The sequence below is a fragment of the Erinaceus europaeus genome, chromosome 18, assembly GCF_950295315.1.
Source record: "Erinaceus europaeus chromosome 18, mEriEur2.1, whole genome shotgun sequence".
Lineage (NCBI taxonomy): Eukaryota > Metazoa > Chordata > Mammalia > Eulipotyphla > Erinaceidae > Erinaceus > Erinaceus europaeus.
In genome coordinates this window covers 33,668,663-33,693,493 of record NC_080179.1, presented here as the reverse complement: position 1 = coordinate 33,693,493, position 24,831 = coordinate 33,668,663, and the positions used below count along the sequence as shown (strand labels likewise).

General features: G+C 40.0%; 1 protein-coding gene across 14 annotated transcripts in view; it reads left to right on the top strand.

Annotated features, from left to right (window-relative positions):
• TANC1 (tetratricopeptide repeat, ankyrin repeat and coiled-coil containing 1) overlaps positions 1-24,831 on the top strand; it is a 344,685-nt gene that overhangs the window by 96,503 nt on the left and 223,351 nt on the right. For 11 of the 14 annotated variants that reach the window (XM_060177863.1, XM_060177862.1, XM_060177866.1 and 8 more), the window contains one exon: positions 4-112. The exons of the other annotated variants lie outside the window; for them this stretch is intronic. The gene's annotated coding sequence lies outside the window, so the exon portion shown is untranslated. The remainder of the gene's footprint in view (positions 1-3; positions 113-24,831) is intronic. 14 annotated transcript variants of the gene reach the window in all.

Below are 24,831 nucleotides of genomic sequence, written 5' to 3'. Positions count from 1 at the left end.
CAGGTCTTTCTTCAACTTTCTGTAGTTGACTTATCTAGAAGAACTTTCTGGTGTCGCCCAATTGATACTGCATCTCTTTGTTGCAAGCAAGTGGAATCTGAAGTGAAGCTAGGTAAGTGTGATCCAGGAAGTATACCCACACTAATACCAGGCCACGTTTTCTAAGATAATACTAATTTTTGACAATTTTGAGAGTTTCTGAGTTTTTATTCAATATTAATTTCTTTTCTTTTTTTTTTTTTTTTCCCTCCTCCAGGGTTATTTCTTGGGCTCGGTGCCTACACCATGAATCCACCGCTCCTGGAGGCCATTTTTTCCCCCCTTTTGTTGCCCCTGTTGTAGCTTCATTGTGGTTATTATTATTGCCAATTCGTTGTTGGATAGGACAGAGAGAAATGGAGAGAGGAGGGGAAGACAGAGAAGGGGAGAGAAAGATAGACACCTGCAGACCTGTTTCACCGCCTGTGAAGCGACTCTCCTGCAGGTGGGGAGCCGGGGGCTCGAACCGGGATCCTTACGCTGGTCCCTGTGCTTTGCGCCACATGCGCTTAACCCACTGCGCCACCGCCCGACCCCGTCAATATTAATTTCTATATTAAAGCATTTCTTTCTTTGGGGGGAGTGATTAGGTGGTTAGTGGTTTATAGTACATGCTGTTGTTGATACATGGTTATTATTTCTCAGTTTTCTGCAAAATACTTTCACTTCCAGATGTATCCTTTGAAGATTTTTCAGATTTGTGTACATTTCAGTTTTTTTCTTTATAGTACATAGAATCACTATGTTTTTTAGTGTATAACTATTTTTTTTTAATTTAAGAAAGGATAAATTAACAAAACCATAGGGTAGGAAGGGTACAACTCCACACAATTCTCACCACCCAATCTCCATATCCCACCCCTCCCCTGATAGCTTTCCCACTCTCTATCCCTCTGGGAGCATGGACCCAGGGTCATTGTGGGTTGTAGAAGGTAGAAGGTCTGGCTTCTGTAATTGCTTCCCCTCTGAACATGGGAGTTGACTGGTCGGTCCATACTCCCAGTCTACCTCTCTCTTTCCCTAGTAGGATGTGTCTCTGGGGAAGCAGAGCTCCAGGCCACATTGGTGGGGTCTTCAGTCCAGGGAAGCCTGGCGGCATCCTGATGACATCTGGAACCTGGTGACTGAAGAGAGTTAACATACAAAGCCAAACAAATTGTTGAGCAATCATGGACCCAAAGCTTGGAATAGTGGAGAGGAAGTGTTAGGGGGGTACTCACTGCAAACTCTAGTGTACTTCTGCTTTCAGGTATATATTTTGCAGTAGTTTATGGATACGTGTGAACATATGCTCTCTCTCACAGAAACTGGTGTATATCTAGGTTTTGGGACTTTGTTAGAAAGTGAACCACCTGAGATGGAATTAGAGTATACTATGAAAGGAAAGGTCTCACCCGAGTAATGAAGCTGAAGGGTTGTCATTCCACACATGAAGTCTCTGGACACAGTCTGAAGTGAAGCATGTTGTGGTGGCCATCATTGCGTTGATTAGGTTGTGATTGGCAGATGCATATTATTTGATATGGATTGGGAGAGGCATACGGGAAAGTGGGCCCTATCCAAGGGTTCCAGGACTGGGGGAAGTAGAGGCTCTATAGTGGAGATGTGAGGTTCCTGCTGTCTTAGGGTTCAAAAAGACAATGGATAGTTCATGTTATCATCACATTATTTGATAATTGGGTTAACTTTGAAAAGTCCTTTTGTTAGGGTTTGCTGTACGGTACCCAGTATCTTGTATAGCTGTCCTATTGGTTGCTTCTGATCTACTTGGTCTAGGCTTTTGAGAGAGCCCGCCTATCAAATACAAAGCCTATATATTAAAAAGATTCAGTCTGTGTTTTAAAAAACTTCGAGACATGCAATTAATTTTCCCCCTCTCATATTAACTAGTGATTTATATGACTACATTTTACTAGGAGTGTACCTAAACACCATTCCCACCACCAAAAGACTGACCCATGCCTCCTACCCACTGCCACCCCCCACTGGCCCAGGAAGCTGCATGTCTACCACTCACCACAGGGCTTTTACTTTGGTGCCCTACTTTCAATTTAGTCAGATCCTGCTTTTAGTTTCCCTTTCAGATCTTCTTCCTCAACTTCTGTTGTTGAGTGGGATCATGCCATACTCATCTTTATCTTTCTGACTTAGCTCACTTAACATAATTCCTTCTAGCTCTGTCCAAGATGGGTCAGAGAAGGTGGGTTCATTGTTCTTGATAGCTGCATAGTATTCCATTGTGTATATATACCACAGCTTTCTCAGCCACTCATCTGTTGTTGGGCACCTGGGTTGCTTCCAGGTTTTAGCTATTATGAATTGTGCTGCTATGAACATAGGAGTACACACCTCTTTTTGGTTGGGTGTTATGGAGTCCTTGGGGTATAACCCCGGTAGAGGAATTACTGGATCATATGGAAGGTCCATGTCTAGCCTTGTGAGAGTTTTCCAGACTGCTCTCCACAGAGGCTGGACCAATTTACATTCCCACCAGCAATGTAAAAGGGTTCCTCTGTCCCAAAACCTCTCCAGCATTTGTTGTTGCTGTCCTTTTTGATGTATGCCATTCTTACACGAGTGAGGTGGTATCTTAGTGTTGTCTTAATTTGCATTTCTCTGACAATCAGAGCAGTTTTTCATATGTTTATTAGCCTTTTGGATCTCCTCTGAGGTGAATGTTTTGTTCATATCCTCTGCCCATTTTTGGATGGGGTCATTTGCTGTTTTGGTGCTAAGTTTGCTGAGCTCTTTATATATTTTGGTGATTAACTTCTTGTCTGATGTATGGCATGTGAAGATCTTCTCCCATTCTGTGAGGGGTCTCTTTGTTTAATAGTTTCTCTGGCTGTGCAGAAGCTTTTCAATTTGATGTAGTCCCATTGGTTTGTTTCTGCTTTAGTCTTCCTTGCAATTGGGTTTGATTCATCAAAGATGTCTTTGAGGTATAGGTGGGAAGCTGTTTTACCAATGTTTTCCTCTAAGTATTTGATTGTTTCTGGTCTGACATCCAGGTCTTTGATCCATTTAGAGTTGATTTTTGTTTCTGGTGAGATAAAGTGGTTCAATTTCATTCTTCTGCATGTTACAACCCAGTTTTCCCAGCACCATTTATTGAAGAGAGCCTCCTTTTTCCATTTAATCCTTTGGGCCCCCTTATCATAGATTAGATGTCCATAGGTTTGGGGATTTAGTTCTGGGCTTTCAATTCTGTTCCACTGGTCTATTTTTGTTCCAGTACCATGCTGTTTTGATGATGATAGCTTTATAATATAGTTTAAGGTCTGGGAGGGTGATGCATCCATTTCTGTTTCTTTTCCTCAAGATGGTTTTGGCAATTCTAGGTGTTTTCAGGTTCCAGATAAATGATTGTAGTGTTTGTTCTATTTTCTTAAAGAAACTTGGTGGAATATTGATGGGTATTGCATTAAATTTGTATATGGCTCTGGGGAGAATATTCATTTTGATGATATTTATTCTTCCAATCCATGAGCATGGGATATCTTTCCATTTCTTGGTATCAGTTTCTATTTCCTTGAGTAGTGCCGGGAGCCAAGGCCTTAGCTAAGACTCTCATATAGCTGGTGAGAGGACATTCCGATCATTGGAACTGAGATTACCATCTAGCTGTTTGGAAAGTTGCTCACCCACCTCCATCCCCCACTACCTTAGCAGAACTTCCTCCTTGTTTGTGCATATATGGCGGTTGAAAAATAAAATTTTCAGAGCTTGATCAGATCTCATGACTTGCTCTCGTTCTTCGTGTCTCTTGTTCCCTTCCATTCTCTCGCCCCCTACCCTAGGTTTCCGTCGATAACCCCACAGGCCGGGGCAGAGTAGCAACTCATAGTTTTCAGTATACAAGTCTTTCACTTCTTTGGTCAACTTTATTCCTAGGTATTTTGTTGATTTTGCTGAAACAGTAAAGGGGAGTGATTTCTGGATGTCTTCTTCAGATTTAGTGTTTGCATAAAGAAATGCCACTGATTTTTGTACATTGATTTTGTAGCCTGATACCTTGCTATATTGCCTAATAACTTCCAGTAGTTTTCTGCTGGATTCTTTAGGTTTTTTTATGTATACTATCATATCATCTGCAAATAGTGAGAGCTTGACTTCTTCCCTTCCAATCTGTATTCCTTTGATTTCTTTCTCTTGCCTGATTGCTATGGCAAGAACTTCCAATACGATGTTGAAGAGTAATGGTGACAGAGTAATGGTGACAGCCCTGTCTAGTCCCCAATCAGAGGGGGAATGCTTTCAGCTTCTGTCCATTGAGTATGATGTTGGCTGTAGGTTTGCTATATATAGACTCCATTATCTTGAGGAATTTCCCATCTATTCTCATTTTTTGTAGAGTTTTGAGCATGAATGGGTGTTGGATTTTGTCAAAGGCTTTCTCTGCATCTATCGAGATAATCATGTGGTTTTTGGCTTTGCTTTTATTGATGTGGTGAATGACATTGATTCACTTACGGATGTTGAACCAGCCTTGCATTCCTGGGATGAATCCCACTTGGTCATGATGAACAATCTTTTTCATATGTCGCTGTATCCAGTTGACCCAGATTTTGTTTAATATTTTGGCATCTGTGTTCATCAGAGATATTGGTCTGTAGTTTTCCTTTTTTGTTCTGTCCCTAACAGCTTTTGGTATCAGGGTGATGTTGGCTTCATAGAAGGTGGAAAGGGGTATTCCTGTTTCTTCAATCTTTTGGAAAAGCTTAAGAAGTGTGGGTACTAACTGTTTCCTGAAAGTTTTGTAGAATTCGTTTCTGAAGCCATCTGGTCCAGGACTTTTGTTGTTGGGGAGATTCTTCATAACGGTTTCAATTTCTTTGTCTGTGATTGGTGCATTTACATTTTGTAGTTCTTCTTGGTTCAGTTTTGGAAGACCATATGCTTCTAGGAATTGTTCCATTTCTTCCAGATTCTCTAGCTTGGTGTCTATAGTTCTTTATAGATGTTTTGCAGGATTCTCTGGATTTCTGTGGTGTCAGTTGTGATATCTCCTCCATCGTTTACAATTCTATTAATTTGAGTCTTCTTTTTTTTTTTGTTTGGTGAGTCTGGCTAGGGGTTTGTCAATTTTGTTTAATCTTTCAAAGAACCAACATTTGGCTTCATTGATCTTTTGTATGGTTCTTTTATTTTTGATGTTGTGTATTTCTGCTCTAATTTTAGTGATTTCTGTCCTTTTGGTTGCTTTAGGGTTCCTTTGTTCCTCTTCCTCTAAGTCCTTAAGGTGTGCAGTAAGGTCGTTCATTTGAGCTTTTTCGTGGTGTTTAATATGTGATTGTATGGCTATAAGTTTCCCTCTCAGTACTGCTTTAGCTGTGTCCCAAATATTTTGATAGGTTGTGTCTTCATTTTCATTTGTTTCCAGGAACATTTTAATTTCCTGCTTGAGTGAATCTTTGACCTAGTGGTTCTTAAGGAGTATGTTGTTTAGTTTCCAAATACTGTGACTTTTAATAATTTTCTGTTTGTTGTTAAATGTTAGTTTTCCTCCACTGTGGTCTGAGAAGATACTTGGGATGATTTCAGTGCTCTTGAATTTATTGATGCTGTGTTTGTGGCCTAACATGTGGTCTATCCTTGAGTATGTGTTATGTGGATTTGAAAAGAAGGTGTATTCCAGTTTTTTGGGATGAAGGACTCTGAAAATGTCCAAGTGGTCTAGTCTGTCAATCTCTTCATTCAATTCTCTAGTATCTTTGTTGGTTCTCTGCTTTGTTGATCTAAGTGTGAGAGTGGGGTATTGAAGTCTCCAACTATTATTGCATTACTATTGATGTATTTTTGAAATTCTTTCAGTACGTGCTTGACATATTTAGATGGTCCCTCATTGAGTGCAAAAATGTTAATAATTGTTAAGTCTTCTTGGCTGATTGATCCTCTAATCATTATGTAATGTCCTTGCCTATCTTTTATTACTTTATTTAATTTAAAATCTATTGTGTCTGAGATGAGAAAGGCTGTTCCTGCCCTTTTTTGTGGTCAGTTATCCTGTATGACAGTTTTCCATCCTTTCACTTTAAGTCTGTGTTTATCTTGTTGTGACAGATGGCATTCTTGCAAGCAGCATATGGTTGGGTTATGTTTTCTGATCCATCCCCCCACTCTGTGCCTTTTGATGGGTGAGTTTAAGCCATTGACATTTATTGATATTTTGGATTTAATGTAGTGCCATTGTTCAAAAAAAATTTTGTTTGCTCTGATACATTGCCAGTATTATAGTGATGTTCTTGTTTATAAGAGGTCTTTTAGAACCTCTTTCAGGGCCGGTTTGGTGATGGTTGCTTCCTTTAACTGTTGTTTGTCTGTGTAAGAAGGTTTTGATCCCTCCATCTAGTTTGAATGAAAGCCTAGCAGAATATATTATCCTTCGTTGAAACCCTTTTTCATTCAGGGCTCGATAGATATCTTGCCATTCTCTTCTGGCTTTTAGAGTTTGAGTGGAGAAGTCTGCAGATAATCTTACGGAAAAGTCTGCAGATAATCTTGGCTTTTTGTTTCTCTCGCAGCCTTTAGGATCCTTTCTTTATCCTTACTCCTTTTCATTGTGACTATGATGTGTCTTGGTGTCTTTCGGTCTGGGTTGATTCTGTTTGGTACTCTCTGGGCCTCTTGAATCTTGATGTCCTTTCTGTTATTCAGGTCTGGGAAGTTTTCTTCTATTATTTCCTCTAGAATGTTTGCTTCCCCTTCCTCTCTTTCTTCGTCTGGCAGGCCAATTATACGAATGTTACTTCTTTTGAGATCATCCCATATGTCTCTGTTGTCGTTTTCAGTGTCTCTCAATCTCTTTTTGAGATCTTTCACCTCTTTCTTAGTTTTCTCTAACTCATCCTCTGTCTGACTAATTCTGTCTTCTGCTTCTGTTAGTCTGCTTTCCCTTCCCCTAGCTTCTTTCTTCATTACAGCTATTTCAGCTTTCAGTTTTCTAATTGCCTCAAGATAATCAGTATTTTCCTTGGGGGTCTCAATTGTTGTTTCCCTAATACTGCCATTCCTTTCCTCCAGTGTTTTTATTTCTGTGATTAATAAGTTTATTATTGCTTGCATACTTTTCTTATCTATGGTTATTCTGGCTGATTTGTAGTTTCTTCTGGGCTCTTGTCTTCATTTATTGGAGTAGCAGTTTTATTTGTTTTTGATCTACCCATTTTTTTGATGTATGTGTTTCTTTTTTTTATGCTCTGTTGTTCCTCATTTGTTGTGTCTTGAGTACAAGCAACACTGTACTAAATATCTTTATGACAATTGCACTCACCAACCTCAGGAATTACAATAGCAAGTGAAGCAAGTATTGAAGAAGTTTAATCACTACCATTTAGCCTAACAATGTCTCCAGTCCGTGAAAAAATAGTAACCAAATCCCAGTGAAGAAGAAAGAGAAAAGAAAGAAGTGATAGAAAGAATAGACAGTTATGCAAATCTACTATCCACTATATATTCTAGGGGTAACAAGAGATGAAAGGGAACTAGAGCAGAGATACACACATAGAGAGTCCACTCTGAGTCAGATTTCTTCCCTAAAATAATTCCTAAATTCAGAAAGACAAAGAAGAAGGAATGAAGAAGTGTATGACAACATAAAAAAAAAAAAGAGAGAAAAAAGAGAAAAGATAAGAACAAGAGCTGTAATTAAAGAGCAGTGAAAGGGAAGGTTTTTTTTTGGTTACTTAATTTTTAATTTAATTTAATTGTATTTTATTTTTTTTAATTAGCTAGGAGGAGGAGGAAGGGGAGAGTCTGTAGAGGAAGTAGGAGTAATGAGACAAGTTCTTCCCACAATAGATTAGATGCCCACTAACCTAGCAATGAAAGATACCCTAAGAGTTAATTCTGATCAACCTAAAGGGGGAGAAGATATATGCCTTTATATAATATTAATAATAAATAGAGCAGGGTACAAAAAAAACCCTGTCCCAGATTACCTCAAACCTCGTGAGCAGTGGCAGCTGATTGTTAAGAAAGAAAAACAAAGAAACAAAAAATAAAAAAAACCTCAGGACTAGACAAGGATAGCTGAAATAGACAGTTATGCAAATCTACTGTCCACTGTATAATCTAGGGGTAGCTAAAGGAGGAAGTGAAGTTACTCGCAGTGAGAGTCCACTCTGAGTCATAATTCTTCCCCAAAAGAATTCCCAAACGTGTATCAGTGAAAGCACACTGTTTGGTGGTGTTGGGGATGGGGCCTATGGCTTTGGAAGCTGTAGGATTAAGGAAGAAAGGATGACAAGAATGAGAAAAAGAAAAAAAAAAGAGAGAGAAAAACGAAAAAGATAAGAAAAAGAACATTAATAAAAGAGCAGTGGAAGGAAAGAGTTTTTAATTTAAAAAACTTAAAAAATTATTTAATTAGCTATGGGGGGGGTGTTGGCTACTTAGAAAAAAGGCCAGAGGTTTCAGAAGGGACTAGACTTAGAATAAATGATACTCCCTGGTGGGATGGGAATCCTGGTAAAGAAAGAAGCTCAGCATGGGAGGCTGCTAGAAGCTGGTCCCCTGGGACTAGTTATGGGGGTGGGGGGAGGGACGCTTTGGAGATAATAATTTAAAAGAAAAAATTTTTTTCTCTTTTTTTCTACTCCATTTTTTAACCCAAATTAAGTTATAGTCACCTCCTTGGTGTCACCACTAGGACCCCTTATGGACTGGCCTACTAAAGACAGAAAATCCTACCATTTCCAGAGGATATGGTCAGAGCTCAAGCCACTAGCAGCTTCTCAGTCCGCCATCTTCTGGGAACCCAGAATCACTATTTTTATACAAGAACATTGAGTGTATAGTGAGTTATTTCATATCTTAATTTTTAGTTTGCATACATAGAAACATAATGGATTAAAATATGTTTTTCTTTATATTATCAGACTTTTTTTTTGCAAATCACATATTATTTTTATTTTATTTTATTTACTTATTTTCCCTTTTGTTGCCCTTGTTTTTATTATTGTTGTGGTTACTGTTATTGTTGTTATTGAAGTTGTTGCCGGATAGGACAGAGAGAAATGGAGAGAGGAGGGGAAGAGAGAGGGGTAGAGAAAGACACCTGCAGACCTGCTTCACTGCTTGTGAAGCGACCTTCCTGCAGGTGGGGAGCCAGGGGCTCAAACTGGGATCCTTGCACTTCACACCATGTGTGCTTAACCCACTGCACTACTGCCCGACCCTCTGTCTTTTCTTTATATTTGTTGTTTTCCTGTTTTCTATTCCCTTTAGTAAACTTTACAGACCTCTATTAGCTATCGGGAGAAAAGTAAGGAAATATTTATATTTTGCCTGACCTAACTTCTCTTCTAGGCTTTTTAGGGTCATTTCACCTTATATCTGGCTCACTGTCAACTATTCTGTAGATAACTTTTTTACTTTATATTGTTTCCCTTTCTTGGGCTACAGGTAGAATTTTCTAACTGTGTCCTGGGTACTTGCCTTATATTGTTTCTAACTTTCACAGTTAGAAACTGATTGCAAAGTGAAAGTTAGAAACTGAAGTGATCCTGTGATAGCTCATGTTTATTGTAAGCAAGAAATCTAAATTTCAGAGAGATTGTTACAAGTTCAGGGTTGCAGTACCTATAAGGCATACTGGACTTGGGCTTTAGGGATCTGAAAACTTGGCATTAGTCTGCCTGACTACAAAACCTTTGCCATCACGTCATTATCTAGCTCTGTTTCCAAAGTGTTTCACTGTTGATTTGGACTTTGTAGTAGTTAACTCTGTTGAGGGCAAACGTGTATCTTACTCAAATTGTATCTGCCACAATACAGTTGATCTTTCAATATTCTTGGGGAGTTAGGGGTGCTAACCCTAGGCTCTGAAAATTTCTGGTATACTTTATTGTGGATCTTCTCATTCTCCAGCTTAACTAGCTGGCAGTTCAGGTTAGTTGAATTGGAAACTTTTGTGTATAAATAGAAGAAAAGTGAATCCACATAATTCAAGCCTGTATTGCTCAGGTGTCAACTTTTTTTTTTTTTTCCTCCAGGGTTATTGCTGGGCTCGGTGCCTGCACCATGAATCCACCGCTCCTCGAGGCCATTTTTCCCCCTTTTTGTTGCCCTAGTTGTTGCAGCCTCGTTGCAGTTATTATTACCATTGTTGACGTTGCTTTTGTTGTTGGATAGGACAGAGAGAAATGGAGAGAGGAGGGGAAGACAGAGAGAGGGGGAGAGAAAGATAGACACCTGCAGACCTGCTTCACCGCCCATGAAGCGACTCCCCTGCAGGTGGGGAGCCGGAGGCTTGAACCGGGATCCTTACGCCGGTCCCTGCGCTTTGCGCCACGTGCGCTTAACCCACTGCGCCACCGCCTGACCCCCAGGTGTCAACTTTTATTTCTCCCATAGTTGATGTTAAAGACAAGCTTCATGATGACATGTAGTGTGTGTCTTCTGTGGCTTCATCTAGTTTAGTTCTTCGTTGTTTCACTAATTGCATCAACTGAGTGACTTGAGATTGGGATGATGGGTTCTTGCTGCTTATTCTCACAGGATAAGATGGGACAACACAAGGGAAGTTTTATAATTCAGTGCATTTTGAAGAGTTGTGGAAGTTGATAATTATCCAACTTAGTTGAACCTTTCTTCTTAAAAAAAAATTTTTTTTTTAAATTTATTTTGGATAGAGAGGGAAGGGGAATATCAGGAAAGAAGAAGAGAGACGCCTGTAACACTGCTTTACCACATAAGAAGTTTCCTCTTTTGCAGGTGGGAACTGAAGGCTTGAACCGAGGTTTTTTTCACATGTCCACTGTACTGCATGTACCACTACCCATCCCTAGAATCTCTCCTCTTTGGCAGTGTGTGAAAATATAAACCCCTCTGGATCTCTAATTGTGCTAATTGAATAGTTATGTGCTGTTGGTAATAGAAGCAGAAAAAAACTCAAGCCTTGGTTCATCAGGGTAGTATATGTAGATCTAATTTTTGTTATGAGTTTTGGGTCTAACCATTTTAGAATAGACAGACATGATTTACAAAGGCCAGATAGTACATCTTAGGTATAGGTAGATGAATTAAAGCAGATATTGCACAGTGGTCATTTAAAGAGACTCTCACAGCCCAAGGATAGAAAGATCCATGCTCAATTTAGCTTCTCTGCCAATTTAGGAAGCACTGCTGGGCCCTGTTAGTTTCTAATCAAGTCCCGTTTATACTCTGTAGGTTCTGCAGCAATTATTCACCTGCTACTCCAGCATCTGAGATCAGTAGCAAATAGAGACTCACAGTTACATTTGGTGAGTCTTAGGGGAGTCCTCTCCTCCCTTTAGCAATCTTTGTTGGTAAAGCAGACTGGATGTAGTGCGTCAACCATTAATCTGCCTGATTGTTACCAGCTGCTCAGTCTCTCCTTAGGCTCCTCTGTCCATGAGCCACATGTGTTTGCCCTCACCAGTTGTTTGATGGGTTCCTGAAGTCATTCTAGTCCTGCATTGTTGTGGTCCAAGTTGGTCCCTTTTGGTATTCCTATTTGACCTGGAAGAGGAGAGGAGAGAGACACAGCTGCTCTGCTTTGTGTTTTCTTATTTCTCAACTTAAAAAAAATTATTATTGGTGTTTTAATAATAATTGACAAGATTCTGGGATGAAAGGGGAACAACTCATACAATCCCACCACCAGTGTGCTATATCCCACCCCTTCCAATGGACAGTTCCCTATTTTTTATTCCTCTGGAAGTATGGACCAAAGATTTCTAAAGTACACAGAAGGTTGGAGGTCTGGCTTCTGTAATTTCTTCTCTGCTGGTCATGGGTGTTGGCAGGTCAATCCATATCCTCAGCCTGTTTCTGCATTTCCCTAATGGGGTAGTGCTCTGGGGAGGTGGGTTTCAAGGAAACATTGTTGAGGTCATCTGCTCAGGAAAGGCACGCTGATGTTATATTAGTGCTTTACAATTTTTGTCTATGAGTAAGATCATCCCATATTCATTCTTTTTCTGACTTATCTCACTTATTTGGCATGGGGTAAAGGAAATGAAATCACCATTTTTAATAACTAAGTAGTATTCCATTGTGTATATATACTACAACTTTCTTATCTACTCATCTGTTGTTGGATATATGGGTTGTTTCCAGGTTTTGACTATTAAAAATTGTGCTGCTATGAATTTTTGTACATATCTTTCAGATGGGTTCGCTTGACTCCTTAGGATATATCCGTAGGAGAGGAATTACTGGGTCATATGGAAGGTTCATTTCTAGCCTTGTGAAGGTTCGCCAGACTGTTCTCTACAGGAGTTGGAGCAATTTACATTTCCACCTGCAGTGCACGAGAGTTCTTTTGTCCCCACAATCTCTCCAGCATTTGTTCCTGCTGTTATTTTTGATGTATGACATTCTCACAGAGGTGCAGTGATATCTCAATATTGTCTTTATTTGCACTTCCCTGACAATCAATGATTTGGAGCAGTTTTTCATGTCTGTTGAACTTTTGTATCTCTTTTTTAAAATTTGTTATTGGGGTGTTAAAATTTTTATGCCTGTATCTAGTCTGAATGATTGTCTAGCTGTATACCTTTTCAACCTTTCTTGTTTGAAAGCTTTTCTCATTGAGCACTTGATATATATCTTGCCAATCTCTTCTGACCTTTAGACTTTGTGTGGAGAAATCTGCTGCTAATCTTACATATTTTCCTCTGTAAGTGACTTTGTTTTTCTCTTTCAGCCTACAGGATCCTTTCTTTATCCTTATTTCTTTTCATTCTAAATGCCATGTGTCTTGGTGTCTTTAGGTATGGCTTAATTGTATTTGGGACTCTCTGCGCCTCTTGAACCTTTATGTCTTTTATATTGCTTAGAGTATGGTGGTTCTCAGCTATTATGTCGTGAATAATGCTTTCTTACCCTTCCTGTCTTTCTTCCTCTGGTTAGCTAGTAATGCTTATATTTAGTTACTTCTTTTGAAGGCATCCCATATGTCTCTGTTGTTCAACAGTTTTCAGTATTTCTTAATCTCTTTTTTTAGTTATCTTACTTCTTTCTTAGTTTTTTCTAATCCATCCTCGATCCTGCTAATTCTGTTTTTCTGCCTCAGTTATTCTGCTTTTTTCTGTAGCTCAACTATTTTGTTACACTGTTCAGATACTGTATTAGTTTGTTCAGCTAGTTCTGCTCTTAACTCAAGCTATTTCAGCTTTCAGCTCTCTAATTACCTTAAGATAATCAATGTTTTCTTTCAAAGTTTCACTAATTATTTCCCCATTTCTGATGGCATTGCTTACAAAAGCTTTCCTCCTATAATTATTGCATCAATTAGTGTTTGGATATTGTCCTAATTCTTATGTGCTTCTACTTTTTTGGGACTTTTATCTGAGCTTTTGTACTGGCTCAATGCTCCAATGTTTCTTCTCAGTTTAACCATTATATTTGGTTATTTATGAAGTCTTTCCCTCAGTACTTTTCATTTCACTGATTACACTTGTCTGGATTGACTTGTGTCTAAATAAGGCACTTAAAAGTTCACAGTATAGAATTTTAACAGTTGTTTCAATGTCATTTCAGTCCCAGAGGTGAAATACAGTGGCTGTTAAACCTTTTTATTTTATTTATCTTCCTGCAGGCTATGGGAGACTGAGGGCTTTTTTTAACTATAAGTTAAATTTTAGCTTCATCACTTACTTGTGACGTAGAGATAAAACAGGGTGGAGGATAGATAGCACAGTGGTTATGCAAAGAAACTCACAAGTCTGTGGGTCCAATGTCACAGGCCCAAACACCCCCCTCTCCCACTCCACCATGCAGAGCCAAGCTAAGCAGCAGTCTTTGGCCCTATGAATGTCTGCATTAATCCAGGTTGTATGTAGTCAACTCTGAGGCAATTCTTCATTGTGTTATCCAATTTATCTGGAGAAAAATGTGAAAAAGCTCTGACTATATAGCCATACATAACTCCAGGCCACCAGGATTGTAGATTTTCTCGTGAGTTAGTAGTCCAGTTCTCTAACCCTACATGACAGTATACGGTTTCCTTGCTGCTGTTATAGCTTCTGAGGGGCAACAGCAATGAAGACTCAGAGTTGTGAACTGGTGAATTTCAGGTGACTTTCTCCTTTTATTGATAAAACTCAGACCAGAGATGGTGTTTCAGCTGGTTCTTCTAGCATTTGCCCTTCTTCCATAGCCTGTCAACAGCGTCAGGTTGAGCCTGATGTAAAGTTTCGAGACCTCCTTTGAATCTGGAGAGGTGGCAGTCGTTGACTATGTGGGTCATAGTCTGTCTGGAGCCGCAGGGGCAGTTCAGGTCGTCTCTCTGGCTCCCCAGCGATGGAACATAGCGGTGCACCGGCCATGGCCTGTTCGATAGGGATTGAGGAGGGCCCAATCATAACGTGCTAGGTCAAAGCCGGGTTGACGCTTGCAGAGGTCTGTGATGAGGTGTTTGTTCTTTACCTCAGCTGACTGCCAACTCTGTTTCCAAGAGTCTGGAACAGAGAAGTTCAGTGTAGGCGTAGGGGACCAGATTGGATGACGAGACGTCAAGCATTGAACAGGGTGGGCGAAGATATCCGCGTATATTGGCAGGTCCGGTCGAGCGTAGACATGGGAAATGAACTTAGATGATGCCGCATCCCGACGAATATCTGGCGGGGTGATGTTGCTAAGAACTGGCAGCCGTGGAACCGGGGTGGAACGGATGGTTCCAGAAATTATCCTCATGGAGGAATATAATTTGGAATCAACCAAGTGGACATGGGGGCTACAGAACCATACTGGGGCACAGTATTCTGCAGTGGAATAGCATAATGCCAGAGATGATGATCGTAGTGTGGAAGCGCTCGCGCCCCATGAGGAGCTGGCCAGTCTTGCAATGATGTGATTCCTCGCGCCCACCTTTGCTGCAGTTTTTATGAGATGTTCGTGAAATGACAGAGTGTGATCGAGAGTAACGCCAAGATAGACTGGCAGGGCTTCATGCCAGATTCTCCTATCGCCAAGCTGCACATTAAGCTCACGCGAGGCCGAGGCATGGTGTAGATGGAAAACAGATGATACCGTTTTTGCAGTGCTAGGGATTAGTCGCCATTTTTTACAGTAATCAGATATCAGAGACATGTCTTTCGTGAGTGTTTCCTCGAGGATGTCAAACTTGGATGCCTGAGTAGCACAGCAGATGTCATTGGCGTAGATGAACTTCCTTGAAGAAGTTTCTGGGAGGTCACTGATGTAAATATTAAATAGCATAGGAGCCAGAACAGAGCCCTGGGGGAGGCCACTTGAGACAAGTCTCCATCTGCTAGACTTATCACCCAGATACACCCGGAATCTTCTGTTTTGGAGAAGAAACGATATAGTGTTGGCCACCCATGGAGGCAGGCATCTTGAGATCTTGACTAGGAGACCACAGTACCAGGCTGCTGTGAGATCAACAAAGACAGCACCCGTCTTTAAATTCTTCTGAAATCCATTTTCAATGTAAGTTGAGAGGGCCAGGGCTTGTTCGCAGGTAGATCTTCCTGGGCGGAAACCAGCTTGGGCGGGTGATAGGAATTTCTCTGTAAGAGGAGGAATACGTGACAGAAGCAGCCTCTCAAGGAGTTTGTAAGACACGGAGAGGAGAGAAATTGGTCTATAGCTGGCGGCCAGTGTTCGGTCTTTCTTTGGTTTCAAAACTGCTATAATCTTCACACGACGCCAAATTTTGGGCATAGATTCGGATTCCAAGATGTGGGACAGGGATGTAGTGAGCCACTTCTTTGCCGCGGGGCCCAAGTTAAAAATGAGTTCTGGGGTGATGTTATCATAGCCAGCAGCCATTCCCGGTTTAACCGTCTTCAAAGCGTCTTCCAGTTCAGACAGTGTAAAGGGAGAGAGTTTTGGAGATGGTGTTTCAGCTGGTAAACTGCCAGATTGGTACCAGCCGCTTCTGAGTACACACTTTTAGCCCCATGAATCTCTCCTTAAGTCTCTCTCCATCCATGAGCCTCCGTTTTTGCACCCACCTGTGGCTTGGTGGGTTCCTATAGTGACCCTACTCTTATCTTGTTCTGTTCTCAAGTGATACTCTTTGCCCTGAAACTCTTAACTGTCCCACTCTTTTAAGAACAGTGATCTGGATCAGGGAAGAGAATATCTCCCAAATATGGGAAAGGTATATAAATATTGTTGACTGTAAACCCCACCGATTTGATCTGATCTGGGGCCCATGTTCAGCTTAGGATCCTATGTGGCCTCTGCATCACTATAGATTTGAGCTCACATTCTGTGGTCATAATAGGAACGTTCCAAGCTGCCCCAGTTTCAGGAGCTATCTTCCTCAGGTGGAACATAGAGCATGTTTTCCAGCCTCCTTTTGGAGGATGGAACATTCTTTACCATTGTTGTTCCACACTGAGGGCAAGTTCCTATGGGTCCCAGGAAAGCTATCAGGGGAGGGGATATGATATGGAGTTCTGGTGGTGAGAATTGTGTGGAGTTGTACCCCTTTTATCCTATGGTTTTTGTCAGTGTTTCTTTTTTATAAATAAATTAAAAAAAAGAAAAAAACAGTGATCTGTGTATATGTACTTGTAATTTCCATACTCTTTCACAATACTGATTTTGTTCATTGTATCTGAGATGTTTTATACTCTCAGTTCTGTGCTGAGAGAAGTATGTGTATATGTACTTGTGATTTCCATACTCTTTCACAATACTGATTTTGTTCATTGTATCTGAGATGTTTTATACTGTCAGGTCTGTGCTGAGAGAAGTAGTGACAGAATCTCCAATCAAAAACTGCAGAGCTTGCAAAGAGCTTTTAATTAAACTCCTACTGTATTCTAGGAAAAAAATATTGTACTCATACACGACATACCATATAACTTTACCTATGTAAAGCTTGAACTATATTCTATTTTTTTCTCTTTATTGGGGGACTATGGTTTAGTGTCAACAATAAAATACAGTAGTTTGTACATGTGTAACATTTCTCAGTTTTCCAGATATCAATTCAGTTCCCTCTATGTTCTCCTCTGCCATCATGTTCCAGGACCTGAATACCCCTCCACCCCACTAGAGTCTTTTACTTTGGTGCAATATACCAACTTCAGTCCTAGTTCTGCTTTATGTTTTCCCTTTAGTTCTTATTTTTTCACCTTTTTTTTTGGTGTTTTTTTTTTCCTCTTTTGTTGCCCTTGTTTTTCATTGTTGTGGTAGTTATTATTGTTGTTGATGTTGTCATTGTTAGATAGGACAGAGAGAAATTGAAAGAGGAGGGAAAGACAGAGCGGGAGAGAGAAAGATAGACACCTGCAGACCTGCTTCACCGCTTGTGAAGGAGGCAAGGTGCAGGTGGGGAATCAAGGGCTTGAACCAGGGTCCTTACTCCGGTCCTTGCGCTTTGCGCCACATGAGCTTAACCCACTGCGCTACCACTCGACTCCCTATTTTTCAATTTTTTTTATATTTATTTATTTCCCCTTTTGTTGCCCTTGTTTAACATTGTTGTGGTTATTGATGTTGTTGTTGTTGGAGAGGACAGAGAGAAATGGAGAGAGGAGAGGAAGACAGAGAGGGGGAGAGAAAGATAGACACCTGCAGACCTGCTTCACCGCCTGTGAAGTGACTCCCCTGCAGGTAGGGAGCCGGGGGCTTGAATTGAGATCCTTATCCTTGCACTTTGCGCCACGTGCGCTTAACCTGATGTGCCACCGCCCGACTCCCATTTTTCAATTTCTATTTGTTTGATCATATCATATTATCCTTTTCTTTCTGCCTTATCTTAACATGGTTCCTTCAAGCTTCATCCAATATGAGGTGAAGACAGTGAAATCATCATTTTTGATAGCTGAGTAGTTATTATGTGTATATACAACTTTCTCAGCTACTCATCCTGTTGTTGGATACCTGGGTTGCTTCCATGTTTTCGCTATTACAAATTGTGCTGCTATGCACATGGATATACTCAAATCTTTTTGGATGGGTGTGTTTGGTTCCTTAGGATATATCCCCTATAGAGGGGATATATCCTAAGAGATATATCTGGAGAGGATTTGCAGGGTCATAGGGTAGGTGCACTTCTAGCCTTTTGAGAGTTCTCCAGACTGGTCTTCACAGGAGTTGGACCAATTGATATTCCCACCAGCAGTCCAGGAGGGTTTCTTTGTCCCTACAACCTCTCCAGCATTTGTTGCTGCTGCCTTTTCTGATGTATGACTTCTCACAGGAGTGAAGTGGTATCTCATTATTGTCTTTATTTGCATTTCTTACAATCAATGACTTGAAACATTTCTTCATATGTTTGTTGGCCTTTTGGATCTCTTCTGTGGTGAATTTTCTGTTCATATCCTCTCTTCAGTTTTGGATGGTGTCATTTGTTTTCTGATTGCTGAGTCTGGTGAACTCTTTCTATATTTTGGTTATTAGTCTCTTGTCTAATATATGGCATATAAAAACCTCCCATTTTGTAAGAGGTCTCTTTGGGTGGTAATTTGGCTGTGCAGAAGGTTTTTAATCTGATGTAGTTTCATTGGTTTATTTTTTCATCTTCTTAGTAATTGGTTTTGTATCACTGAAGATGCCTATAAGATTTAGATAGAAAAGAGTTCTACCAGTATTTTCCTCTAGGTATTTTAATAGTTTCTGGTCTAACATCCAAGTTCCTGATCCATTTGGAATTTACTTTTGTGTTTGGTGAAATATAGCGGTTCAGTTTTATTCTCCTGCGTGTTCCAACCTGATTTTTCCAGCAACATTTGTTGAAGAGACTCTCCTTTCCCCATTTAATAGTCTGAATACCTTTGACAAAGATTTGATGTCCATATATTCTAAAATTTGTGGTACACCAAAAAATTGCCATCTCTGCGCATAGGAATTACTCCGTAATTTGAAATTAAGTTTAGTTGTATTTTTGTTTGTTTCATTTTGCTATTGGGTCAAGCTTGAATGCATCCATTTTATTTCACAGCTACAAGCTCTTTGTAGAAGAGAACTCTGTGAGAACTGCAGCTTTCTATGAAATTTGGCTGCTGCTAGAGTAGAAACATTGAGCTGGACTTAGGTAGTTTTGTTAGTCTAGAAAAAGTCTTATGTGCCTGCAGCTGTTATTGTAGATCCTATCCATATCAAAACAAAAACTGTCTCAGTTACCCAGGATCCATGAGAATTTGGCAGTGGCCCAATGTAAGTCCATGTATTTTGGACTCGGAATTAAATTTATCCTCATATGGGTGTCCCTGATTTAGGGGACAGCTGGGAAAAGGCTTGTGTGAGGCAGTGAGAGTTGTAAAGAGTAAACTTAGTGTTCTGCCCTCACTAGGAAGCCTCATCTAGTTCCCTGGAAGACTGTACTTGCTAGACCTTCAACATTTTTATAAAGAAAGGAGAACATCACGCAACAGGTAACACCTCAACATGCTTCACTTCAGACTGTGTCCAGAGATGTTAGGCATGGAATGTCATTCCTTCACCCTCATTATTCGGGTGAGACCTTTCCTTTTATAGTATTCTCTAATTCCATTTCCAGGTGGTTCACTTCCTAAAAAAGCCCCAAAATCTAGATATAGACCAGGTCCCATGAGAAAGAGCAAATGTTCATATGTATTCATAAATTAGGGCAAATTATATACCTGAATGCAAAAGTACACAGTAGTCTGCAGTAAGTCAGTATAAAGTTGATAATGAAATAGTGTCTACTTAGACTTAGACACTCTCTCACCTACTTCCTATTACAGTTCTCTCACTCACTCCAAAGCTAACCTTATCAAAGCAAGGACTGCAAAGGCTGAATAAGGGCAAGAGACTGGCATACTATAACGATGACTCTTTACTCAAAATCAGGCCACCCCAGCACCTGGGTCCCTATTTGGGGGAGTCCTGAGATTCCCAAACAGACATGATGAGCCTAGACCTCAAATAAATCCCTCTCTCCATTGTTACCAGTCATCTCTATCAGGAACAACAAAATAGATCCCTTTGTGGGCTCCCCCATAGGACCTTGCCCTCAACTTGGATCAACAATGTTAAGAGAATGTTCCATCCTCCAAAGGGAGGATGGACAACATACTCTATGTTCCATTTGATGAAGATGGGTCCTGAAATTGGGGCAGCTTGGAATGTTCCTACTCATGACCACAGAATGTGAGCTCAGATCTACAGGAATGCAAAGGTCACCAAGGCTCCTAAGCTGAATATGGGCCCCAGATCACATCTAATCGATGGAGTTTACAGTCAACAATGTTTATACCCCTTTCCCATATTAGGGAGCTACTCTCTTCCCTGATCCAGCTTTCTGCTCCTTTTCCAGCCTTGACATCATCTCCCCCAGACAATAACTTGGATCCACCTGCATATCAGATTTCAGGCTCAGGGGAAATAAAAACAAAACAACAAACTAGTATCGCTACAGGCCCTTTGGAATATAACTAAAATATGCCTACTAGCTATCTACAAAATGGGGTACCCCCAACTCTTCATCTGCACTATTCCAGCCTTTAGGCTCATGATTGTCAACAACTTGTTTGGCTTTGTATGTTAACTGTCTTTTCAGCCACCAGGTTCTAGATGCTAACATGATGCTGACCAGACTTTCCTGGACAGACAACCTCACCAATGTGTCCTGGAGCTTCGCTTCCCCAGAACCCTGCCCCACTAGGGAAAGAGTCAGGCTGGGAGTATGGATCAACTTGCCAATGCCCATGTGCAGTGGGGAAGCAATTATAAAAGCTAGACCTTCCACCTTCTGCATCCCACAATGACCTTGGGTCTATACTCCCAGAGGGTTAAAGAATAGGAAGGCTGTCCATGGAGGGGATGGGATGCAGAGTTCTGGTGGTGGGAATTGTGTGGATTTGTACCCTTCTTATCCTATGCTTTGCCAATGTTTCCTTTATATATATAAAAGAATAAGGAGAACATCTAAGAATACAAGGAAGCCAATATAAAAATATCCTAGTCTCAAAGACCTAGCTTTCTGGTTTTACACCTAATTCTAGAAAGGTTCACAAATTTTTCTCCTGCAGTGCCAAACTTGTTATTTAAGGTGAGTTAGTAATTTGGTGATGATGGACTTTCCTGTTAAATAGAACTTTTATAAACTTATTTGAAAACTAATCATGAGACTTGGCATTTAATTGCTATGGAAGGTGTATATGTGGATTATGTAATCCTGCTAATGTTTAATTTTCTGAATTTCATTGATTCCCGAGTGATATTAACCTGATAATATTTCTCTAGAAGCACCTGGAGTATTAGTAGATCTTATGTAGAACTAAAAATTAAAATTACTTTTAGAGTAATTTTCTCATTGAATTTTACTCTAATTTTCAGTGGGAGGATTACTTAGGATCTTAGGATCACTGGATCCACATTGGGGCTAGGCATGTGGACTTGGATGAGTGGAAAAAGACTTATAATAACATCTAACGAAAATGTGTTCTTTTCTGGTATCATGAAAATATACAGCTTATTACATACTTGAATAGCACCTGTGGCTTTAGGAAGTAGAGATTAGATTTTGTATCACGTTGCTGCCGATAGTAGAAGCTACCGTTTATGCTATCACTGCTAGAAATCTGCAGTGACTATTTAGATGTGCTTCTGGGTATTGTTATTTATGCACTGAGAATCACATATTGCCACTAAAATATTTTGAAGTCTTTGTTTCAATGTGATTAATTTTCTTTATTATAATTTATATGTCAGAATTGTGTCAAAATATTTTAAAGATCTACATTATGAAGTGGTCCATATCACCTAAAAGTCACACATGGCCTTGGATAGCACACTCTTGTCCTCCTCATCTTGCTTTTACATTGGGTTTGTTAGCATTTTGATAAAAAATGCTTAAGATTTTTTACTTTCATTTCCTAGCATGACTTTTCTTTACTTGTTCCCACATGACCTTTCTCATGGGCCCCTGTAGCAGTGCTTATTAAGACTAGTTAGTTTAGTTAGATTTTTATGGCTAAGAATGATTTCCCTTTAATTTTCAGGTAAGAGCACAGTAATGTGTTGATATTATTTGGTTTAGTTTGGGGAAGAGATAATACTGTGTAGCTGTATTTGATTTAGATGTTCACTGCTTTATTGCTGAAGTTATGCTTTAATTTGTTTTAGAATTTGATGTTTAAGGTTAAAATCTTATTACATTTACAAGATTGTACATTATTGGATTCACTAGAGTAAAAATTTGGATCAGTACTTTTTTTCTAACTTTTTTTTGGGGGGGACACTAGAGTTATTGCTGGGACCCTGGCTTGCATGACCAATCTACCATACTTGGTTGTCATTTTTTAAAAACTGTGATAGAGGTAGAGGAAAATAGGGTGAGAGAAGAGGAAAGCGAGAGGCACATGCAGCCAGCTCTGCTGCTCCTGAAGCTTTCTCCCTACATGTGGGGTCTGGGTCTTTATTGGTTGCAATAAAGACCCAGACCCCACCCCCTCCCTCCAATCACTTTTCATACAACTCATTCAATAAGCAAAGTGTCATTTCTTAATGTTTTTTATCCAGTAACTTCTGAGCAAATTTTTTTTTACATTGTGTATTTTCTTTTTTTTTTTCCTTTATTGGGGAATTAACATTTTACATTCAACAGTAAAAACAATAGTTTGTACATGCATAACATTACCCAGTTTTCCATATAACAATACAACCCCCACTAGGTCCTCTGTCATTCTTTTTGGACCTGTATTCTCCCCCCTGAGTAAATTATTAACTTCTGCGTTAAGTGTGAGTTGTATAGGAAGCATTGCCCATATGATACATAAATCTCTGCCCCAAATAATATTCCCCTCTGGAAATATGTCCCAACTCCTAATGTTCTACCCCAGTGAAATCATGAATAATTTGAACATTTTATTAACAGCATGCATTTTTTAACATGTCTATAGTCACATCCATTGGTAATGCCTTATTTGGATAACATTTTGGTTTAAAACAGCTGATAGGGAGTCGAGCAGTAGCGCAGCAGGTTAAGTGCACGTGGTGCAAAGTGCAAGGACCGGTGTAAGGATCCTAGTTCAAGCCCCCAGCTCCCCACCTGCAGGGGAGTTGCTTCACAGGCGGTGAAGCAAGTGTGCAGGTGTCTGTCTTTCTCTCCCCCTCTCTGTCTTCCCCTCCTCTCTCCATTTCTCTTTGTCCTATCCGACAATGACAACATCAATAACAGCAGCAATAATAACTACAACAATAAAACCAGGACAACAAAAAGGAAATAAATAAATACTTAAAAAAAGCTGATAATCTGAAAAATTGAGGGACATATATAGTAGGTGTCTATACACAGAGGCAGATTCTCTTCAGGATATATTTGAAGAATGAGGTGCTGCTCTTTAGGTGAGTTATGTATGTGTATTACAAGATGACTTTTTTTCTCTTTTCCTTTGGCAGTTTGGTCTTTGTTTACGTACTTCATCATGCCCCTTGAAGTTAATCTCTCACATTTTTATCCAAAAGGGAGGCATAGAATATGAATTGAGTGGGGTGTATTTCCTTTCTTATGAGCTGTGTAAGTTTGAGCAAATCACTAGCTTCTCTGTGTTTTTTTTTCTGTGGAAATAATAATAGACTTTTCTTTCTTTCCTTTAATTATGTTTATTTATTTATTGGGTAGAGACAGCCAGAAATTGAGAAGGAAGGAGGTTATAGAAAGGGTGAGAGACAGAAAGACACCTGCAACACTGCTTTAACACTCAGAAAACTTTCCCCCTGCAGGTGGGGATTGGGGGCTCAAACTCAGGTTCTTGCGCATTGTAACGTATGCTCAACCAGGTTTGCCACCACCCAGCCCCAGTAATAATAATCTGTGTGTATGGGGTAAATATGAAGGTTCACTATTTTAATAACTATATTTCTACATACAGTGACACCAAGTACTTAGAGCAGGAGCTGGAATATAGTGCTAAATAAATTTTGCTTGTCCCATGTTAGAGTCGCCTGAGTTACATGATGAGAATTCTTTTTTTTTTTTATTGATTGACTTACTTATGAATGACAAGTCCGTTAGATAAGAGGGGTACAGTTCCACACAATTCCCAGAGTTCTCCATACCACCCCCTCCATTGGAAGCTTTCCTGTTCTTTATCCCTCTGGGAGTGTGGGCCCAGGATCATTATAGGGTGCAGAAGGTGGAAGGTCTGGCTTTTGTAATTGTTTCTCTGCTGAACATGGTCGTTGGTGGGTTAATCCATACTCCCAGCATGTTTCTGTCTTTCCCTAGTGGGGCAGGGCTCTGGAGAGGTGAGGTTCTGGGACATATTGGTGAGGTCATCTTCCCAGGAAAGTTATGTTGGCATCATGATAGCTTCTGCAACTTGGTGAAAAAGGATTAAGATATAAAAGAGAACACATTGTTGAGTAATTAGGAACCAAAGGAAGAATATAGTAGATGAGATTTGAGGTCTCCATTTTGGAAAAAGTTAGCAAGTCTGTTTTAAGTATATTTCAAAGGGCCCATGACTTTACTAGTTCTTGTTTGAGCGGTGATTTAGTATTGCAGGCGCCAAGCCCTAGCAATAACACTGGAGGCCCCCCCCCCAAAAAAAAAAAAAACCCTCTTTGGTCCATACTCCCAGAGGGATAAATAATAGGGAACTTTCCAGTGCAGGAGGTGGGATTTGGAACTCTGGTGGTGGGAATTGTGTGGAATTGTACCCTCTTATCCTACAATCTTTTCAATCATTATTCAGTCATTAATAAAAGATAAAGAAAATAAAAACTGTATCAGTCATACTTAGGAGAGAACTGTAACTGTACAGTTAAGCAAAAAACAGTAATCCCTTTAGACAGATTCGCCTGAGAAAGATGAAATAGCCTTCCCACTCATTTTTAATATATGTCCTACTTTATTCAGAGTTACAGTTGCCA